At 47.3% G+C, this 21,335-nt stretch overlaps 1 long non-coding RNA gene across 1 annotated transcript; it reads left to right on the top strand.

The window, feature by feature from the left end:
• Positions 1-10,538: 10,538 nt before the first annotated feature.
• Positions 10,539-16,697, top strand: LOC140216169 (uncharacterized). The gene is made up of 3 exons (XR_011892856.1): positions 10,539-10,675; positions 12,192-12,317; positions 16,449-16,697. It is a non-coding gene; the product is annotated as an uncharacterized lncRNA (long non-coding RNA).
• Positions 16,698-21,335: the final 4,638 nt, after the last annotated feature.

The following is a 21,335-nucleotide window of genomic DNA, read 5'->3' on the forward strand; positions in this document are numbered from 1 at the left end:
CCCTTGCCTACGCTATGACGTAGCTGGTGCGAACGCATGCACTGAACGCTATATGTGAAAAGCTTTGTGTGTTACGTACGCATGCTAGCTTTTGGCGTGGCTAGCGTAACACAAAACGACGCCGAGGCCGCCCCGTTAGATGCGAACTCGCTCATGTTGCTTGCCCGTCATTGCAGGACCAAAGCATAAAGGATAAAATTGTATTTCTCGTAGCCTTATCTCTATTTGAGGATCAAGTATTCGGGATGTTCTGTCGCCGTTGTTGAGATTAGCGGTCAGTTCTGACGCTGCCTGGCCTAAAAAACGTGCCACCATTACCCCTGAGCTGCTTTGATTTTTGTGTACCTGCATGATGGGCGCCACCGCATTTCACATTCACTACGCGTTCGCTATGCTAGCTACCGTGACAATGCGTAACGGTCTCGCTAAAGGTCTAATCGAAGACAAGCGTATGATGTGGTCGTCTTTTAACGCTTAAAACGCTATACTAAATTCGTCTAATATGATGCCAATGCTCTACTCCCGACTCGATATCGCACCGGCAATCTTCACTAGAATGGTTAAACGCAACGGGTGAGCTGTATCGTCTCAAACAGTTTGAAAAATTAGTCAAGTCGTAAACTGTAATAATAAACGTAGTACCGAAAAGTCCTCTTGTCTAGAATAACGGCTTTTCACAAGTTAACTCTGCTCCCGAGGGTTCCCATATTTCTATATTAGAGTGCGCTCACTTTTGGCCACAAAAAGAGTTAACAGACCCCGTGGCAAAGTAGGATAATTCTAGAAAATAAACTTTTATAACAGTGAAACAGTTGCTCCCACTAAATGAGCTGAGGGCACCTAATTTGCTCTTAGGATGTGGGAGCAGAGCTGGTGAACTCAGCGTCTGCTTCTTGGGAGAAAAAAACATGGTAGGCTACCTAAATATTTGAGTTAGGTGTCTCTTAGTGGCACTAGCACCTCAACGTTGGTGTTCTTTAGGGTAAGCGAGCGAACGTCTTTCCCCTGGCACGATATGCGGACGGGGAGCAAGGGAGGGCGAAGAGGAAGCGCCGAGCACGCCACCTGGCGGGTCGTAGCCCCCTAGTGAGCGGCGCACGAAGCGCACCTTACGCGCCTTCTCCGGTGCTGACGTCAGAGCACGTAACGAGCGCGCGCGCGCACCTGTTGAGAGCAAGCGAGCGAGCAGGTTAGCGCTGGGAGAGAAGCACGAGAGGATAGTGACGTCACATGCGCTCTGCTAGGCAGATGCTGTCTATGCCATGCAACGGTTTCCATTAATGAGCCGGTTAAATGTCATGCCACCTACTTGTGTGTGACATCATTAGTGACGTCATTACTTCCGCTTTCTACTTCGGGGTTTCCAGGAATTTCGCCAAAGTCGTGCTCACGTGGCTGGTCTCTGTAGTCTACGATTCTGTGCTTTGGTGTGTGGTAATCAGTGATTTATAATTAATTCTAATTGTTCCAGACGCTTTAGTAACTCAGCTTGTGACTAAACTTATGCTCTGATGTCATATGTATAACGAAACCCACGAATTTTGTACTGTGCTACTTTTTTTTTATTTATTCTCGATTTCGTCCCCGGTCGTCTCAGGAGGGGAACCGGAAGTGGTGCGCAAGAAACAAGAGTGTCACTCGATGCTCGTGTCAATAAAAAAAATATGGAACTAAAAAACGCTGTATAACATTGTATACCACTTGCTGTCTCGAGTACATACCCGAACAAACAACTATGTTTTCTCGTTATCAGCACTGACAAAATTTGTAAGTTTAATCATGCGATCTTACCATGTAAGTTGTGCTGCTTATGTGACATACGAGATGTAGGAACACTGATATGTAAACGCGAAACGGACAACGACTTTGCGCGTTTCGTGTTCACGTGTCAGTGTGCTTGCACGTCAGTTTCCTTGTGTGTCACCTAAGGAGCGCTATTTACAACATAAGGCCATGCCCTACAAGCTAGCCCTCGTTAGAACGTTTCGAAACCTTATTCAGCGAAAATATTAAGAGTACAAGGCTTGAGAACCACCGTCTGTATACGCTATGCTTACGTACGCCCGTAGAAATGATGGTACTTTTTAATTGCGTGTTTGTTGTTGTTGTTGTTTTGTTAAGTACTGGATGCTTCAGCACACAAGGCATCGCAACATCGCAAAGAGATCCCGTAGCCAAGCAGTTAAGATGGCGCTCCCTGTGCAGCCGCTCACGCGAATCTCTCCGGTAGCCTGTCACTTACAGAAGGGCAGGAATTTTGGCTACGTGTCTCGAGTTCATGTGCCAGCATTTTCCCCGGCGACATTACGATGTTTTTGAAAGTACTCGATAAAGGAGCCATCACAAGACTGCACTGAAAATTCGACCGTCTCTAAGAGTCATGTGTTCGAGTTGCGCTTCTCTTCTTTTTTTTTTTTTTCGTGCAACGGTGTCCACACCAACGCCCTTCTGAGCAAAAGTGTGGCCGCGTGGTGCTGGTGCAGAGTCCGTACTGCAGGTGATGGCCACCACAGTGTCCTCGGATCCCAGCCTCGCGACTCGCATGTGGGCCGTGCTGGCCAAGCGTGCCACGTGCGTCTGGCGTCAGAAGAAGCAGCCGCTGTTCAGCTGGCTGCTGCCACCGCTGCTCCTGACGCTGCTTTTCTCCCTCGAGCACGTAGCCTTGAGCGATACCGACTGGGACGTCGAACGCTCGGGCGACACGCTATCCTACACCTTTCCGGGGGTGCTGCGCAGGGGACAGGTATGCGAGACATGCCTTCCACAGCGACATCTAGTGTTCAGTCGCGGTGCGCGATCGCGATACCGTTGTCAAAGTCATTTCGTCCGAGTATATTGCACTCCGTCGTTGAAAGAACTTCACAATGAACTCCGCAAATTAGACCGCGCGGTCGGTCCCCGCTACTTGTCCCGGCTTTTCTGAAAATAAGTTTGTGCATTCTCGCTGCACTACAAGAACGCACAGGGGATGAATGGCAGTACGCTTTAGACGCACATCACGACGCATCAACGTATGACCAGCCCAACTGCAGTTTATGAATACAAACACGTACTTATGCTGGTCGTGGCTTGTGCGATTGCTTTGCTTTATTGAACAAGTTCCTGCCGGCCACGCGCCGTGTAGATGTGACAATTCACAGAGCGCCGTCGAGGAGGCCAGCAGAAGAACGTCGCTACGCGATTAGATACACTTGACTGCCGCCTCAGGTATCTTGTTCTCCCGGTAAGCGAAGCTTCACAGAAACTTTCTGTGGTATTTACCGCGTGGCGTCGAACAGTACGTTCGTACGTATGCGTACGGCGCGCGAGTGCGTTGATCGGGCCACCGTGCGATCGGCCATTTGTTGTGCGCGCAGGCGTCCGTTCTTCTATCGACCCTTGTTCACTCTTGCACCGCAGCCGCCAACCTTCACTTCCCTGTCCCCTTCGGACACACCGATAATCTATCAGCAGTAAGGAGTGTTCGTCCTTTAATTACTCACACCGGCTGCTTCTTTCCCATCCTTACACATGGCTGTTATGCGTGCCAAAATTGCATCGTCCGCTGTCAAAAGCGGGAGCACGTCACAGCTGTCGTTGACCTGCAAGACATTTATCGCACATATTCTGAAGCACAGCGGTTTCGCGCTGTAATGGCACGTTGGCATGAATTCGCCAAAGAAGGCAAGTATACTCCCAGATCGCCCCTCGTCCGAGACGTGTTTCGCAATGTACGGCGTGCATGAGCGCCGATTCCACGCTCTTTACTTCCGGTCCCAACTAGCTACAATAATAGCCGGAAGAGTACAGTCTAGATAACACAGCGAAACAACAGAGTTACTTGCGCAAACCTGCACACGCGACGCCTTGGCCACGTACGGTACAGGACCTACGGAGCAACACACGCATGAGTACGCACCACCATAACAGAACTGCCATAGTGCCCAGACAACATGGTCGCTACAGCGACAAATACCACGTGACTACCTCCACAATTTTCTTCTAGCGCGTGGACTGGATAGGGTCTCTCCTCATTTATGCCCTTCCTCCATGCTTCCGCAGCAAGCCACCATCCTTCTCGGCTCACACTCACATGTTTTCCCTCACGCCTACAGCGTACGGTGCGTGGCCGGGATCTTATCGCACTTGTATTCTTTTATAAGGAACCTCACGGCGAAGCCGACAACGACGGCGAAAGTTCGCCTGGAGGGTCCATACAATTGCTATCGCATTAAAGCCATTGCAAGCAATAAAACACATGGCAAGTATTGCTCTTAAGATATGCATTCGCGCGTCACATTAAGAAGAGGAAGCCTATAACTGCAGTCTCTGTTACAACGCGTGGCCGCACTGCAGGGATTCATAAAATGGCAGGACTGGGAAGATGAGTTCTTCCAAGACTACCTCAAGCCTTTGGTGCTGCAACCGCACTCATTTAGCGTGAAGATGATGGACCCAGGCCTGGACGTCACAACAGAAGCCCTCCTCGAAGCCAAGAAGAATTTGCGTTTCTACATATTCAATCTGCACTTCGGAATTCAGCTCGCCAAAAATGAAAGCAGGTATACGAACCATTTCATTGCTAAGCTATTCATCATCAGTGACGTTTGTCCATTTGATCCTTTAATATTGCACCGCATATTGAGCATATTTAGTTGGTTGACCGGCGCAACTTACGCTTAAATCGAGAAAAAGTGTTAGCTGATGCATGCAGGCATTAAAGAACCTGCTTCAAGCGCAGCAAGAACTAGGTGCCTACCAATAATTGCAACTTGGTCATGGGCATTAGTCTTGTACAAGACAATTTCAAGGCACATAGGGGTCCGCTAGCCACATAAATATAGGAGCGCGATACGTATACACCTGCCTGAGGCTACCTCTTGAAACGCAGCGGTAGCTGAGAAACCAACAAGAATTCACTATATAGGTCTCGCTCTGGACTTTCGCAGCACTGTGCTGTGGTACAACGGCGAGATACAGCACTGCGCGCTGCTCGTCGTATCGCTCTACAACGAGGCACGCCTGCGCTTCGTCAGCGGTGTGAAGGACGCCCAGCTTCGCTTCGAGGTGACGCAGCTGCATTACGGCACCGACGCGGAGCACCAGGACGAGGACGTGAATGTCGCGAAGACCCACCGCGAGCTGCTGCCCAAGATGCTGCGCTCCATCTTACTGCCGCTGGCGTCCAGCTTGATGTGCAGCAATTTTGTGCTACTGCCCATCACCGAGAGGGCGTTGGAGGTGGGCGGTTGGATGTGGATCATCATCATCATCGTCATCATCATCATCATCATCATACCATTTTTATGTCTACTGTTAGGACGAAGGCCTTTCCTAGCGGTCTGCAATTACCCCTGTCTCGCGTTCGTTGATCCCAAGTTATGCCTGTAAATGTCGTGATTTGATCACGCCACCTCATTCTCTGCCTTCCTCGAATGCACTTCCCTTCTCTTTGTGCCCATTATGTAGCTCTGATAAAACACCGCTTATCTGTCCTACGCATTAAATGGGTTGGCCAGATTAAATTTTAATCATTCTTCGGGTACTTCACGCACTTTTCGGGGGCTATCTATGTATGTTTGTTTTTATCCAATCGTTTGTCCACCGACGTGGGTCGCTGCGTAGTCAGTGATCGAGTGGGTAGTACATCGGGCTGCTGTGTTGAGGTAACAGAGCTCGAATCCAACGATTGGACCAACTTCGTCACTGAGCATGTGGCAATGCTAACATGCGTGATGCTCTTCAATGAACCTCTGTCATGCCGACATGGGTAGAAGCGGGACTAGGTTAGGTACTGCTGTTTGAGGAAATTGTTTGACGCCGACTTGAAATGTTGGGTATATGCCACTCGGTCTGCGCTGGTTTCCAGTCAATCTAATTGATGCCAATTTGGATAACTAGGTATGTGCCACCGGGAATGTGCCGCTATGCAATGAAGAAAATGTTCAAGGGGCACTTAGTTATCCCTATGTGGATGAATTCGAAAGCATTGCGACCATCGTGCGATGCTGAGACATTATACCACAACGCAAGGTTGTGGGTTCGACACTCACCAAAGGTCGAGGGTTCGAGTGCTTTAACTATGTCTTAATTAACTGTACTTTAATTAACTTCGCGTTAAGTTATGGGGATTTACGTGCTGAAACCACGATCTCACTATGATAAGAAGCCAACAAACACTGACACCAAGGACAACATAGGGGAAATTACTTGTGTTTAATAAATGAAATAAGGAAACGATCCACCGATTTCATCCACTTTAATTTCCATTAATTTATCGTTTCCTTATTTCATTTATTAAACACAAGTAATTTCCCCTATGTTGTCCTTGGTGTCAGTGTTTGTTGGCTTCTTATGATATGACTAATAAAAATCGGGACCCTCGGTTAACCCCCTCTCTTCTCGATCTCACTATGAGGCACACCATAGTGGTGGACTGCGAAAATCTGGACCACCTGCGGTTCTGTAACGTGCACCTAAATCTAGGTACACGAGTATTTTCGCATTTCGCCCCCTCGAGCTGCGGCCGCCGTGGGCGGGATTCGATAAAACTGACGTTTGGGTGCGTTGGTAAGCTATATTTGAAACAGAACAGCGCTTATACTGACAATAATGCTATCGGAACGCGCTTAACAAATCTCGCATGCACTCCATGCAGGATAGATTCAATCATCAAACAGATCGTCTGGTAAAGGCTGGTTATGCCAAGCAGCTGCTAGTGTCAGAGTCAGAAACTATCCTCAGTAGTTTGAGCAAAAACAGGAAAGGACAACGGGTAGATCGATGACACGTAAGGAAAAAGAAAAAAAAAAACGCTGTAGTGCCTTATATTCATCATGTCTCCCACAGAATAAAAACGATAGCTAACAGAGTATGTGTCAAAGTCGTTTTCTCGGCTCCGGATAAGCTTTAGAAGGTGTGCAAAATGGTTAATACTGATTTAGTCCCAAGAGAGTGCCACATCAAACATGAAAATCAATTTGTATCTTGTAAAGAGGGAGTTGTCTACGCCATTCCCTTGTCATGTGGCAGGCTTTATGTCGGTCAAACGGCGAGATGCCTTAATGAACGCCTGAAGGAGCATGACAACAATGTGCATAATACTGTAAAAAAGGCATCTTGGCATCCACTGTAGAGACTGCGACAGCAAAGATTGCCACCCTGACTTCGCTCGGACACAGATTTTAAGTAAGCATAGTAATCAACTAACGCGTGGAATCATCGAAGCAGCCCACATCGCCTGGTCAAAAGACGCATGCGTCAGTAGCCCCTCCTTATCGATTACGTCCAAACAACTGGTTATTTTAGCGGGGAGGGGGGGGGGGGGGGTATGATGATTACAGTCATCTCCCTTGTTCAGTGCGGCATGTATGATTGACGGTGAATCTATGTATGTTTTTCAGTTTCTCCTGTTGTTTGAAGCTGTTATATATTCTTCGTTCCAAGCAATAAACTTCAGTTGCAAGTCGGCGCTCGTCCGTGTCGTGTGTCCCTCCTTGTCCCTGTCAAAATGCGCACTGTTCTGTTTCAAACGGCATTCGATCCCGCGACCTCGTGCTTAGCAGCCCAACACCACAGCCACTAAGCAACCACGGCGGGTATTCGCCCTAATTACCATCAAAGGGCGTGGGTTCGACTCCCACCAAATGTTGAGTGTTCCTAGCCTTTTTGGACCGCCGTTTGGCCACGCCGACAACGCCGGATTTTCCGTCTCATGCGCCATTTAATGCTTGCGCATTAAAATGTCCCTTAAATTTCTCCGATGCTGAGTCGAAACAAGCCCACGTCTCAAGGGTTCCTCAAGGGCAGCAACTCGATGCATTAGCAGGCTGCGCCACAAATGCACTGGGTATATGCCGCTTTTTAATGAGGGCTTTTCTCGCCAGCGCTTTACCGAGCTGCACCATTAACGCCGTGGGTATGTGCCGCTCTTCAATGAACCTCTCACCAACTTGGGTCGCTGTGCATGTGCCGCTGAGTGTGCGGATAAGCGACGGAACAATTCTGAGCGTTCGCAGGCACCGGCCCGCCACGCTGCTCGTCTCGGAGGCTACGCGCGGGCTTCGCGGCAGTGCCACCAGATGGCGCATTGCGTCCAGAAAGAAGCGCGAGAGAGGAGTCCGGTTGCCGCACGACGCGTTTCTCAGGCTTCGCACGCACCGGTGCGCCACGAATTTCGGAGGCCATGCGCAGAGCACGATTGGTTTCGAGCAGAACGCACTGACACGGGCAGAAAGGGACGACGACACGCAATGGAAGCGAATTGTGCTATGTGCAACCAACGAGTTCAGGCAAACACTATTCTGACGCTATGCGCACACTTCGCGGATTTCAAATACCGCATTTTCTAAATAGCTTGTACACAATGTATGGCAGCCTAACTATAGCGTCTAGAATAGTATAATACTACAGTCTAATGAACTAACATAGCGGGAATAAACCTACCGCAGCTAACGCAGCTGTAGCGACGTTTAGATTAGATTATATTATCTTGTCATTATACTGTATCTTTTTATTTTCTGCTTGTACCTAACGCGCATGTCAATGTTTTAGTCCCACATGTGCATTCCCGAAAACAAAAGTGCTCGTTAGGGTCTGGCAAATACGGTAACATCTGCATAAATTGAATCATTAGCAGGAAATGGCTGATGAGAACGCTCGTTTAGCGTAATGACATGAAGGTTTGCCATTTAATCGCTGTGTTATCGGTTTCTATAAGCATAGCGTTGTCCCACATGTCCGGCCTCAAGTTCGAATTAAGCGAGTGTTGGAAATTTAGGCGAACGTGGGGACGCAACAACGCATTCGAGAAGTTTTCAACTTGTTTGTGTTTGAATTATAGCCGATATTACCTGGTCGTGTGGTTAAAGCTGGCTAAAACCCGTTTTGCCCAGAAACATGCGGCGTGTGGAACGCCAGTGGATTAGTGCATTCATTCAATATTCATTAGCGAATGATTAGTGCGGACGATACAGCACTACGACAAGCCCAATAAAAGTCGCATAAGCAACCTATCGAAAAGGTTAAACACGTTAATCGGAGAAAGCGTCATTGAAACCGGCGCGCAGTTATCGTGAAAGTTATGAAGCATGCCACCTGGCAGCGTTTTACATAATCTCAAGTGTCGACATGTTTGAATCAATATTTTCATTAATGAAATATGAAAATGGTGTTTCATGAAATTTTTCTAATGACAAGAAATACGACCAAGCGCGTTTTCAGGACTTGTAAAAATGACGGCCAGTGTTCGTGGAAGAGGTTCAAAGGCAGCGATTTCAAATTTAAATTTGGCTTACAATCTGCGCTGAGAGCCTAGTATTTTGTGTGCTTGACCATACCGGCACTCAGGTAAGATGATAAGCTTAGAATACATAGACGACGATGTCATAGCTGGCTAAGTGAATCGCTTCGTCAAGTTCATGGTTCATGATCATGGTTCACTGATTTATGTATCTGTACACTTCAGTGAGCTATCACGTTATGAGAGACGCAATAACTGTAACACAAATAATTCTCGTTAAGAATTACGCTCATCAATACGTAATCATGCCTCGACGTGCGACTACATTGGTGTACATTAATTATGGTGTTCTTGAATGGGACAGTGTGTCGTGTGTACAGCAAAACAATGGCAAAACTGAGAACGCTTCTGCGATGACGCCACCAGTAGGGCGCTGCGATCGACCGGCATGCCTAGTGTGCGGTATGTAAATATGTTGTGCAAAACTTTCTGCATTTATAAACTAAAATGCTCACAAAACAATTGAAATCAATGTCACAAAAACTACACTACGAACTGTAGAATACACCAAACGGCTTCTAAGCTTGCACGTTTCCAACCAGAGATCATGCAGTGTTTCTGATCGTCTGCTCAGCGTTTCGGTCGTAGAAGAGAAACAAACACTCGTCTACTCGTACCGTTCAGTAAGCACGCGTTTGTTTTTAGTATTTCGAAACACACGACGATACGAAGCCCGGAAGGAGCACCTGCACTGTACCTGGTGGGTTGCATGGGATTCCTTTGATGTTGCATCAGCCATCAAGGCGGTCGCCAGGCTTCACTGAACAAAACAAACCACGCGCACGCACGCAGGCACGCACGCACACACGCACACACACACACAAATACATATTTAGAAATCCAGCGCTTCCCGTGCACATAAAGAACGCCCGAACGCGGCAGGAAAAACCACAGCAAGCAATCAGCGAGCTCCGTACGTACAGGCATGACGTCCGCAACAACCATAACTGCCAATCCCGGAGGCCCTGTGTTGCACCTTTATTTTTCTTCTTGCCAGAAATGACTCCAAGCTGCAGCGAAAGGTGGCGCTGCAGTAGACCAGACGCTCCTCTCTTCCATCCATATATCCGTGCTCCAGCACCCCCTGCCGTCATCGCAGAAAGTGGCACGCTTTCGTCGCCGGACGACACATTGCCCTATTCCAGTGCACCATACATTAACCCACGAACTGCTTTATCCATTCATCCCTCTAAGCCCTTCCTCTTCACTTTTTTACAGTCGAGCATAATTCTTCTCTGCAGGTAAAACACCTGCATGCTATAGCAGGAGTCGGGCCATTCCTCTACTGGACTTTCAGCTTCGTTTGGGACTTCATGTTTTATATGGGGACCGCCGTCTTTGTTCTGCCACCAATCGCATTTTTCCACGAGAGAACGCTGAACTACAGTTTCATACGTGAGCAATCTAACACCGTTTACAGTGCTTCCTGCATGCGCTGCGTCGCCGCACAATCGATGCTCTTAGTCGATTCTGTATGCACTTTGCGAGAAGCTTTGTCATTTCGTATCCTTCCAGTCACGTGGTCCGTTACCTCATGGACATATGACGTTAAATAGAAACGCTATAACACTATATCACTAGAAACACTATGGACAGAGACGATAAATGGAAACACTATATCGGTTTATACTGATACCTTTAGATTTTTTTTTAATTTTCACCATCATACGTGGATAAGAACAATATAAAGTAAAAGTTCCATTTATTGCGTTTCGCGCCGCAACCCTCAGCGCTGGTACGAAAATGCAACGTCAAGGATTTCAAAGCATTTCTTTTTGTATTCTGGCTGCAACTCACTAAGTTTATTTATTTCAATGCCGCAGTGTGTTTTGCATTGTTATTGTGGAAATATTTCACTGTTCTTTCATATATTGTATAACTGCAATGTTTTATGGCTACTAGATAAATGTAATTTATATGGCGCTTGATGTGTTACGCCATGCAGCCATATTGTACCTAAGGGGGTGAGGTTACCTCAAGCCGTGTCTGTGCGGCTTTTTTCCCTCATCCACCTCCATTTACCACTCCTCTGTACATGTGTGAGTGTAAATGGAAATCAATAAATCAAATCAAATCAAATCAAATCAAGTTCAGTTTCTATCTATCTTAAAATACAGAGCAATCCAGCTTGAAGCAGATGCCGTCAAAAGTCATGACGTCACGGCCAACTGATGCGGCAACTGATAAAAGAGTCGCCACACGTCTAACTTTTGCGGCTTGTCACACTTGCTAATGCTGCACTCACGGCAAAAGGGGCTTTCTTTGGGGACATGTACTTTTGGTATTAGTACTTTTGGTACTACTTTGTCTGAACTAATGTTTTTCCGCAGTGTCCCTTTAATTCTCCTTGCAGTTTCCCCTGCGAGAGTCTAGAATGTTACAGCGCGTTGCAGACCTCCTTACATATAGCAGTTGGTTCTTGCGTTACGCACAAGAAACTATATGTTAACAAAGAGAGAGAGAAAGCTCTGTATGCTAACCTAGGCCTATATTCAGATGCACATAAACATGCGCTAGGCATTTTTGAAACAGCAGAATGCATCCATTCGGGTTGATGGACGAATTATCGAGGGTGACCCGGCAAGGGGGGGGGGGGAGGGGGAAACAGCGCGTGTACGAAAGAAAAGCTTTGTGTATTTGGCCTCTGTCGATTTTTTCTGTCGCACTGGCAATGAACGGTGGAGATGGCAGTGAAATAATGTATTCAATTTTAATTGCAACAGCGCCGCATGGTAGTTAGTGTTGAGCGGAAGATATATTTCTTTCTTATGAGCATTGCAGCCGGCGAGCCAGTGGCGCCCGATGCTCTGCGCATTGCTCACGAACTTGAAGAGAACGTCGCTGCTTTTACGTCATGCCAACGGCAAAGCAAGTTTACGAGAGAAGGTTTGTCTTCTGTGTTCTTTCGCAGAATTAATCTTTATGATGAATATACTGCATGGATTAGCCGCTCTACCGTTCATCTACATATGCTCCTTCTTTTTCGACAACCCTGGTTTCGGATTCTCTACGCTTGCCATGTCGATGTTTGCCATAGGTAAGTCCGGTCATCCGTCGCGCAGCATAACAAAACAAAACACTAGAAATGTTGATGTAAATGTATGCGCATTGATCATGTTCGTCGTTACACGTGAAAATAATTAAGGGATTGTATTCCATGCGAATTACAGCCCATAGTCAGAGGGATGTCTAATTAGTATTCGACGCAATGCATGACGTGAAAAGTTCTACTGCATTATTGGAAAACAAAATCGGGTAGGCTGTATCGGGGACCCAGCCGCAGTGGGGTATATACGTCAAACGTCGTCTTCCTGCTGCAGAGGCTGTGTGGAGGGTATACAGAAATGACGTAACCAAATAATACAAAAGTTAAATTTATTCACGCATTATAGTTTCAACTTTATTAGCATAAATGCGCTTACCATGCACAGATCAAGGTGAACACTTTCAGAAGGCCCAAAAGCAAAGAAAAAAAAAATGGAAGGGTCTCCTATCAGAATTATATTAAGCAAACTTTCAATCCTTGCATATTTTTAAAGCTTACATTGCTTACTTATATGCTGCAGATAGCGGTGATCTTACGGTGTAATATTTCAATCGTGCTCGCTACCTATTCGTACTCGGCCCTTCTGTTTTGCAGAAGGTACGTGGGAATTAATAATAATAATAATATTTGGGGTTTTACGTGCCAAAACCACTTTCTGATTATGAGGCACGCCGTAGTGGAGGACTCCGGAAATTTTGACCACCTGGGGTTCTTTAACGTGCACCTAAATCTAAGCACTACGTGGGAATTAAGGTAAAGAAATGACCCTCCTTGCGGGCGGCACCACAGACCGTCACACTCGAAGTTGGTTGGGGCTCCCGATCTTACCTCACTCACCTGTGCTTGCGCCTGTTTCTTTTTTTTTTTTTGGAGACGGACACGTTCCGCCGTGGCCAAAGAGATTGGATATCCCTCTGTTTTGCTGCCCGAGTGCTTCACCCCATTTTTGTACACTACGTAAATAAATAACGATACAATAAAATAACGATACAGAAGTAAATAACTCTGTAAATAACGATACAGAAGTAAAGCGCATGACATGTTCATGCGCTTGAAAGCCTACATGGTCAACTCATGATGCAACTAGTGGGGGACCTACGGTCTAATCTTGCAATCGTGCTCGCTTCCTATTCGTAGTGGGTCGGCCATGATCAGGGCGGAATAGGAGAGGATGAGTGCGAATTGGCGTCCCTCAGGTGTTGTTGCCCGAGTCCCTGCAGGCCATTTCTGAAACCTGCGTGTCAAACGCAGGAGCGTCAAAACCGAACAAGCGTGATAGTTGTGCAAAAAAGTTGAGCACTTGTGTAGGTCTAATTCCTGATGAGCACAGGTTGGAGTTTGATGGCTTATACCTACTGTAAGAGTTGACTGTTGGGCTAGTTGGTCGTCCATATTTGAAGAAGTAGCTTAGCGCAAAAAAACCACAGACACAAGGAAGACAGACAAGGACAAGCGCTACTCACAACTGTTTAGTGGAAGGAAGGATAGTGCATATATATATATATCCTCTTGTCACGCATGCGCCTACCAAGCAGAAGAGAAGCCAGTACATGCACATCAAAGGCGGTTGCGCAAGAAGTTAAATTCGGCATCCAGTAATGTGATGGAAGGCTTCCATCACATTACTGGATGCCGAATTTAACTTCTTGCGCAACCGCCTTTGATGTGCATGTACTGGCTTCTCTTCTGCTTGGTAGGCGCATGCGTGACAAGAGGATATATATATATATGCACTATCCTTCCTTCCACTAAACAGTTGTGAGTAGCGCTTGTCCTTGTCTGCCTTCCTTGTGTCTGTGGTTTTTTTGCGCTAAGCTACTTCTTCAAATATACCTACTGTGACTGAGTGAGTTCTCTCAAATGCAACCATGCACTCTCGCACGGATCGACAAAAATGCTGCCGGTCTATGGCTCTCTGAACGCCGAGGTATAGGCTAAATTCAGCTCCGATTGCATCATGCGTGGCGGAACAACGGCGCCATCTGTGCACGTGACACATGCATGGTCGAATAATGGCTTCTTTCCTCTACGCAACGATATCAAAGTTAGACACGTGGATATTGCGGTCGCAAAGATATAAGCGATAATACTAAAACACGTTTTCGTTACATGTGGTTTTTAGCAAGCCACTCCCTCTGATCGATTTTAGAGAGAACTTCACGTCCAAATACGGCTGTTTGAACCGTTAGTTTGGCTTCCGCGGAAAGGTTTGGCTTCAGGTCTTCGGGTAAAGTCTGGCGCTTTATTGGTGCTGGAAAACTGAAGGGTTTGTGCACCAAATTCTTTGAAACACTGTTTTCGTGAAAGTATGAGGATAGGAAATGTTGAAATGTGTGCACACTAATCGATTGGACAAGCCATTGCCATGCAAATGACTTAACCATAGTCTTCCCCGCTTTTCACGCCCGCTTATTTTAGCGATTAGCAGCGGTGGTGTTGAAATCTCTTCCCTTTGCTGGGCTGCGTCCCAAGGACGTTTCAAGTTGACCGTGAGATAGGTCTACGTGGCCACGTGCGTTGCTGTTTAGTGAAAATTACACTAAGAAATTCGAGATATCTGATTTAGTTAACGCGCCCGTCAAACCCTGCGGGCAACCTCGCTTAAAAGGAATTCGTAGCGGCACCTTGATTGTTTCTTAATTAAAAGTGGGTCGCATTCTCCGTATGTCCACAACAAGAAAAACAACACCAGCAGACATGAACGTGTTTGCTTGCGCTATTCACTTGCTTGCGCTATTCACGTCGAGCAAGACAACTGTTTCCGACCACTTTACGCGCTCACAAATTGTTATAAGAGGTATCGTGGCGCTGTGCCTGTATACGGTCCGCGCTTAGAAGATCGTATTTGTCCACCAGCTCGAATCTAGTTTTAAACATCACATCTAGTGGCTTTTAAATGTCGGATTATCTCGTTAGGTTATCATCTCGGTGACAGAAACCTTGCTTCGGAAGGTCAAACGTAGCAATAATTCCAAGCTAGGCAAGGAAGGTGAGCAGCATTCCTGAAGAAACGCACTAGCGGTACCTTATTTTTACAAGATGAGCCACAAACTGAAGAAGGTGGCGAACATGTATGTGGTACATGTTGCGTTTTCCACCCCGAACAGACTAGCTCGCCTATGCGTCCGAATCACGGGACGTGCTGTGCATACGTGCAAAGTCAAGCACGCAAAACACTACGTGCAGTGTTCCACACTGTAAAATAATTTACATCCTTAAAAGTGAAAAAGGGTGTAAATGTGTGTATAACTCGCACCATTAGGGTGTGAGTTATACACACCCTAAGTTACGGAAAAACTTACGTCGGGTAGACCGGCCGTTGTGGGAACGACTGAATGAGGAAAAACGCCAACAATTAAAATAAAGGGATATAAACGCGCATCTTTCTGCGCATTGCAGATCACGCTGCTGGGAGCCACTTTGTTCTGAGGTGAGGATCCTGGGTAGGAGTAGAGCTAAAACAGCGCGTGAACTGCTAGGGGCATATCATATTCATATCATACAGCTTGTGTTAGTCAAACATCTGTATCGTTATATCATGCGAAAATGAAACTTCTAGGTTTGTGGCATACAAGATGACTTGTCGTTTGTAATTTGCCGCCCCCTAGTGTTGAGAGAATGTGCGCGATAAACAGGGTGTCTCAGCTAACTTTAGCCAGAGTTAAAAAATATTCGAAGGCCACGTAGCTGGACAGAACCACAGTAATATTGTTTGCCTTCGCTTGGAGATGCTCAAATTATTTTTTAACTTCCGCCTAACTAGATAATTGTTCTAATAAATAATCAAATTCTCAGTTATTATAATTAGATGAAAAGTTTCACTGAGAAAACAGTAGAGCGACATGAACCCGATACACCTATCTGTTGCTCAATACGGGCTACATAAAAGTGTTTTTCCGAGCGTGAAAGAAGCCCGCAAATGCAGGCAAAATTGCCGCGTGACCGGCCGCTCGAGGCACTTTGCATGAACCTCTTTAACTGCTGGCCAGAACCGCACGAATCGGCCACTCCAATCAATCTCTCGCCCGTCAAGTTCGGCAATCTTTTAACGTAGTACTATACTTGTCGTTTCTTTTCCTCGGCTCCTGCGCATGCAACTACGTTTCATACTTTTGGTTGCAGCTATGTTAGGTTGCATGACATCGGTGTTTATGGAGCACTATGCCGCCACTTTGGAGAGTTTCCCGCTGACCATGCTGATCACGACAATGGTGCAACTCTTGCGACTCCTGCCTTCCTTCTCATACTCCCGGGGAATGACGAAGCTGTTGCAGCTGGCCTCGGAGAACTCCATCTGTCGCATCGGAGGTCAAGTGCTCGAGTCGGCTTGTCACGCCAAGGTCTTGGAGGCGAGGCTGTCGCTACAGCGGTGCTGCGCACGTGAGACTTTCTTTCTCTTTCTCTCGGCGCACGCGTGTGCATGCAGAGAGTTTGTGCGAGCGTATGTGTTATTTGTGTCTGTGCGTGTGCCGTCTAAGATGAAGTCTCATCGTTCGCGCTTCCTGTGTCACGCTTCTTGTGTCACACGCACACACACACACACACGCACACACACACACACACACACACACACACACACACACACACACACGCACACGCACGCACACACACACACACGCACACACGCACACGCACACACACACACACACACAGAGAGAGAGAGACGAAAATAGCCATGACCTTTATATTTCCTGTATGTTCCCTTTTTGTGCCCTGTGTGACCGTCATGTTTCATTGTGCTTCATGTAGACTTCAGGAAACATAGTATGTGCTACATCTGAATACTTCGGCGTATGCGGTGTTCGGCATTGCGCGGGCTCGATGCAATGTGCTGTTTAGGTCAGTGCGTGCGGCCACCATGCCGCCTGTCTGTGCACCTATCTGCGTGTCAGCGCATGGCGTAGCTGCCGTTACGGGGTTATGTCAATGGGGAAGACAGACCGGTAGCATACGCTTCTCGAACGCTAAGTACAGCAGAAAAAAAACTATGCTGTAAGAGTAGGGGTCGGGCATGAAATAAGTGGTAGCTGGCCCATGCCGTCGTCCGACTCATCCACGCTAAGGACGTTGTTGAAGGCAAGGACTTGTTCTCATCGAGAACGAGGAATATGGGATTTATTTACAGTATCTACATGAATGGTGGATAAGGTTACATTTCATCAGTCTAGCGTGACTGAAAAAGAAAGCACACCGAGCAGCCGACAACGGCTGCTTAAAAGCCCTCTGTCCTCCCTAGATCCTAGATGAGTGAAAACTGCCGTTCAACCTTCGTCCAACGGGAGAGTCATCGTACTCGACCCGCCTTTGAGGCGAAGGATTCACAGACTCACTTCCGCACTTTGATTTCACTGAACTCACCAAGGAGAGAGGGTTCTCGTAGACAGGGGTTGATACGCTTGACCCAAGCAGGCGCCTCTTGATTTCAGAGCTGACCACCCAGTTAGACGCCGCGTCTGTCCATTGACTGTGACGCTTTCTGGGGCACGGGAGAAAGAACCACAAGACACCCTTTTCCAGGAGCTCTCTTGCTCCAAGTAGACCGTGAAGGCGACAGCGAATCAACTAACAATACTCTGTCCGCCGAACGTGGCAAGACTTGCTGGCGCCGCTGGGCTGTACGCAGGAGACGCATTGTTGGCTTTCCCAAACGACTCGTCGCAGCGGGCTGGGAAAATTCTGCAGGTCGGTACCCATGCAGGCCGATCGTAACGATGCCCACATTGAAAGAAAAGCGCTTGCAAACGTGTTTGGCATACATAAATTTCATAAATATCTGTATGGCCGACAGTTTACTACTTGACGGACTATCAAACGCTCACCTACATTTTAGACCCGAAGAAACAGGCAAGTTCCGTGGCAGCAGCAAGAATGCACCGCTGGTCAAATTTGCTTGCCAGTTAGCAGTATACGAGTGAGCACCCGAAGGGTGGCTCGATTGGAAATGCAGAGGGGTTTTCAAGGCTACCTTTGCCTCGGGTGCCTACCGAGGAAGCTGTGGACTTTGTTGCGCCCATTCCAAAGATTCCGCTGACGGCTAAAGAAGTAGCCAAAGAAACTGATAAAGACAAGCAGCTCAGAATGGTTCGCGAAATGACATGGCAGGGTTGGCCGAAAGCAGTCGACAAAGCTCTAAAGCCATTTTTCATCAGAAGATATGAGCTTTCCTGAGAAGTGAACTGTCTTTTTTGGAACAACCGCATAATTCCCAGTTCATTGCGGAAGATCTTCTTAGATCGACTGCACGAAGAGCACCCTGATATTAACGAAATGAAGATGCTTGCTCACGGAATCGTGTGGTGGCCTAACATTGACAAAGACCTTGAGGAGTCTGTCGAAAAATGCGAAATTTGTAACAGCGTCCGAGCTTCGGTTCCGGCGGCACCTTTGCAGCGATGGATGTGGTGTTACAACAACTGGGCGCCTTGTCCTGTCGCCTTTCTTGTGTGCGTTTTATTGCGCTAAACAAAGCATTTATGGATCCGCACCAACTAGCTCGCCAACGCATTGTGCTGAACAACTGGGAGTGCGTACGCATGGATTTCGCAGAAAAAGATGGCAAAGCCTTTCGGGTCATGGTTGATGAGCACTGCAAGTGGGTGGAAGCTAAACTAATGTCCAGCACAACTGTACAGAAAACAGTTGAAGTTGTCCGCTCTGTGTTCGCATCCTATGCTCTGCCAGTTGAAGCGGTGACGGACAATGGTCCCCAGTTCCCGTGTACCGAATAGCGGAAATTTCTTCGCAAAAATGGTGTAATGCACACTCTAAACTCCACCCTACAACCCTCAGTGAAACGGTGCAGCAGAACGTACACTTCCAACAGTGAAAAAGGCTCTTTTGAAATCACTAGTCGATCAAAAGACCGACTGCAGCAGAAGCATGCAGCACAAAGTATACAATTTTCTTTTTTCTTAACGAATGACCCCCACTCTTTCAATGGTAAAACACCCAGTGAACTGTTTCTTGGCAAGAAATTGAGGACGCGCCTATCTTTGTTAAAACCCGATATAACGCAAGCAACGAAAGCGAAAATGAGGACTGAGAGCACTGCTAAGCGAGACGTCGCGGTGCCGCTAGATGTTTGTCTGTGGGGGAGGCAGTCATGGTAGAATAGGTCAGAAGAGAAACCATTAAATGGTTTCGTGGAAAAGTGATTAAAGTTGTGTCTGATGTCACATTCTTGGTTTGTGTGCAGCAGCGCATGATGTTTGTGCATGCAGATTATTTGAGAGCAGCAAACGTCCTGCCTGAGTGCACCACCCAACAAGAGGTGCAACTTTATTGGGCAGCTTTCCCTGAAAACAATAACACCAGTGATACACTTGTAGAAACTGCCAGTAGCCATGCTGCGCCCCAAATCTCGCCTCAACGTAGCCCACGCGTACGACGGCCGCCGGATTGGCTGATGTACGACTGATACTATGTGGTAGCAATAAGTAATTACATATTTTGTTATTGTGCGTAGGGTGTACTAGTTTTGTAAAAGACAAATATGGGTGTTTGTGTAATGTGACTTTTTGCTTAAAAGGGGGGGGGGGGGGGGTTTACATACGAATACTCCGGCGTATGCGACCGTTCGGCACTGCGCGGCCTCGACATTATCTGTTGATTAGATCAGTGCGTGCGGCCACCATGCCGCCTGTATGCACACCTATCTGCGTGTCGGTCATGTTGTACTTGTGCGCTGGCTATAAAAAGCCGGCAGCCATATATGTGTGATCTTCAGTTATACCTTGTACTAGACGCCAGTCGATGCGTCGAATAAAGCAGTAAGCCCTGCTGTCAAGTTCATCTGACTTCCGTCTCTTGAAGTCGCAACACTTTGTAAGTACCGCCTCTTTACGTACTAAAGGATGTGTATCCTTTAGTACGACTCAAGGAAACAACCTTAACCTTTCCTGTAGGATGTGTCCTTTGTGTGTACAGCAGGATGTTACCTCTGTGCGCTCTTTACGTTGATACGATCTCGACCGGGTGAAGTGGGTCTTCACCGCAAGAAGCAGGAAAGGACGACGAAGACGGGCATCGTGATGATGAAAAAAAAGTGGGAAAGAATGCATTCACTTCACTGGTACATGGCTGTGGCTCTATCCGAGTTTCGAGCGGTTCTAACACGGGGACTAGAACGGCATTAATAACCCCTCAGGCTCTTGTGGCAGGCGATGTCTCTTCGGGAAGATTGGGGAACTTGTACAAGTGTTAGTGCCTATGTCAGGTTGCGAAGTCAACGACCTCTTCCCCTTCATGTCTTCTCATCTGGGTCCTCCAATTTGCCTCTGCTTAGGGCGTAGAGGAATGACGCTTTTCCGGGAAGAGGGCAATTATTTCGACATAGGAAAGCACGTTGGAAAGTTACCTACACTTGAGAGGTCGAAGTCCCAGGCTGATCATAACACCTATTTCGAGGATGAGGGAAATCATCCCGACATCGGAAAGCACGTTTGAATGTTTCCCACACTTGAGTGGCCGATCATAACGTTAGCGGGCTGTACTCCATCGAGTGCACATCCAGGTAACAGAGTGCGCACAGTGATTACCTGTTAACACATGCTAGACATGGGTCCTCTACTTGTAAGATGCGCTAACTATTGCTGTATCTAGTTGGGACAACTCCCCCCCGCTCCAGTTTCTTAGCAGCATCCGACGCATTCACGGCCAGACACCGTCAAGAGTACAGACATTAAAACCTCATGCAGCGAATTACCTATCACGAATAACAACGATTGCGCGGCAGCTGGAGACACGGTGGCACGACGAGTAGTGTTTGTTCGCTGTTTTGCGCTACGTGAAGCGAAACAGGGGTGGTCGCCTCCGGGGCCCGATCCGCCGCGTTGCTGCGAGCTTATATGAAGTACAAACTATGTAAATACAAAGTACAAACTCATGTTAATCTCCAATGCATACGTTGCGATTGTCTGTACATTCCGCTCGTAAGATTTTTTTGCAGCTCTCAGCGGGAAAAGCAAGCGCTGCCACCCAAAGCTCAGCTGGAGCTGCCGCCAAGTTTCA

Source organism: Dermacentor andersoni, chromosome 2, assembly GCF_023375885.2.
Source record: "Dermacentor andersoni chromosome 2, qqDerAnde1_hic_scaffold, whole genome shotgun sequence".
NCBI lineage: Eukaryota > Metazoa > Arthropoda > Arachnida > Ixodida > Ixodidae > Dermacentor > Dermacentor andersoni.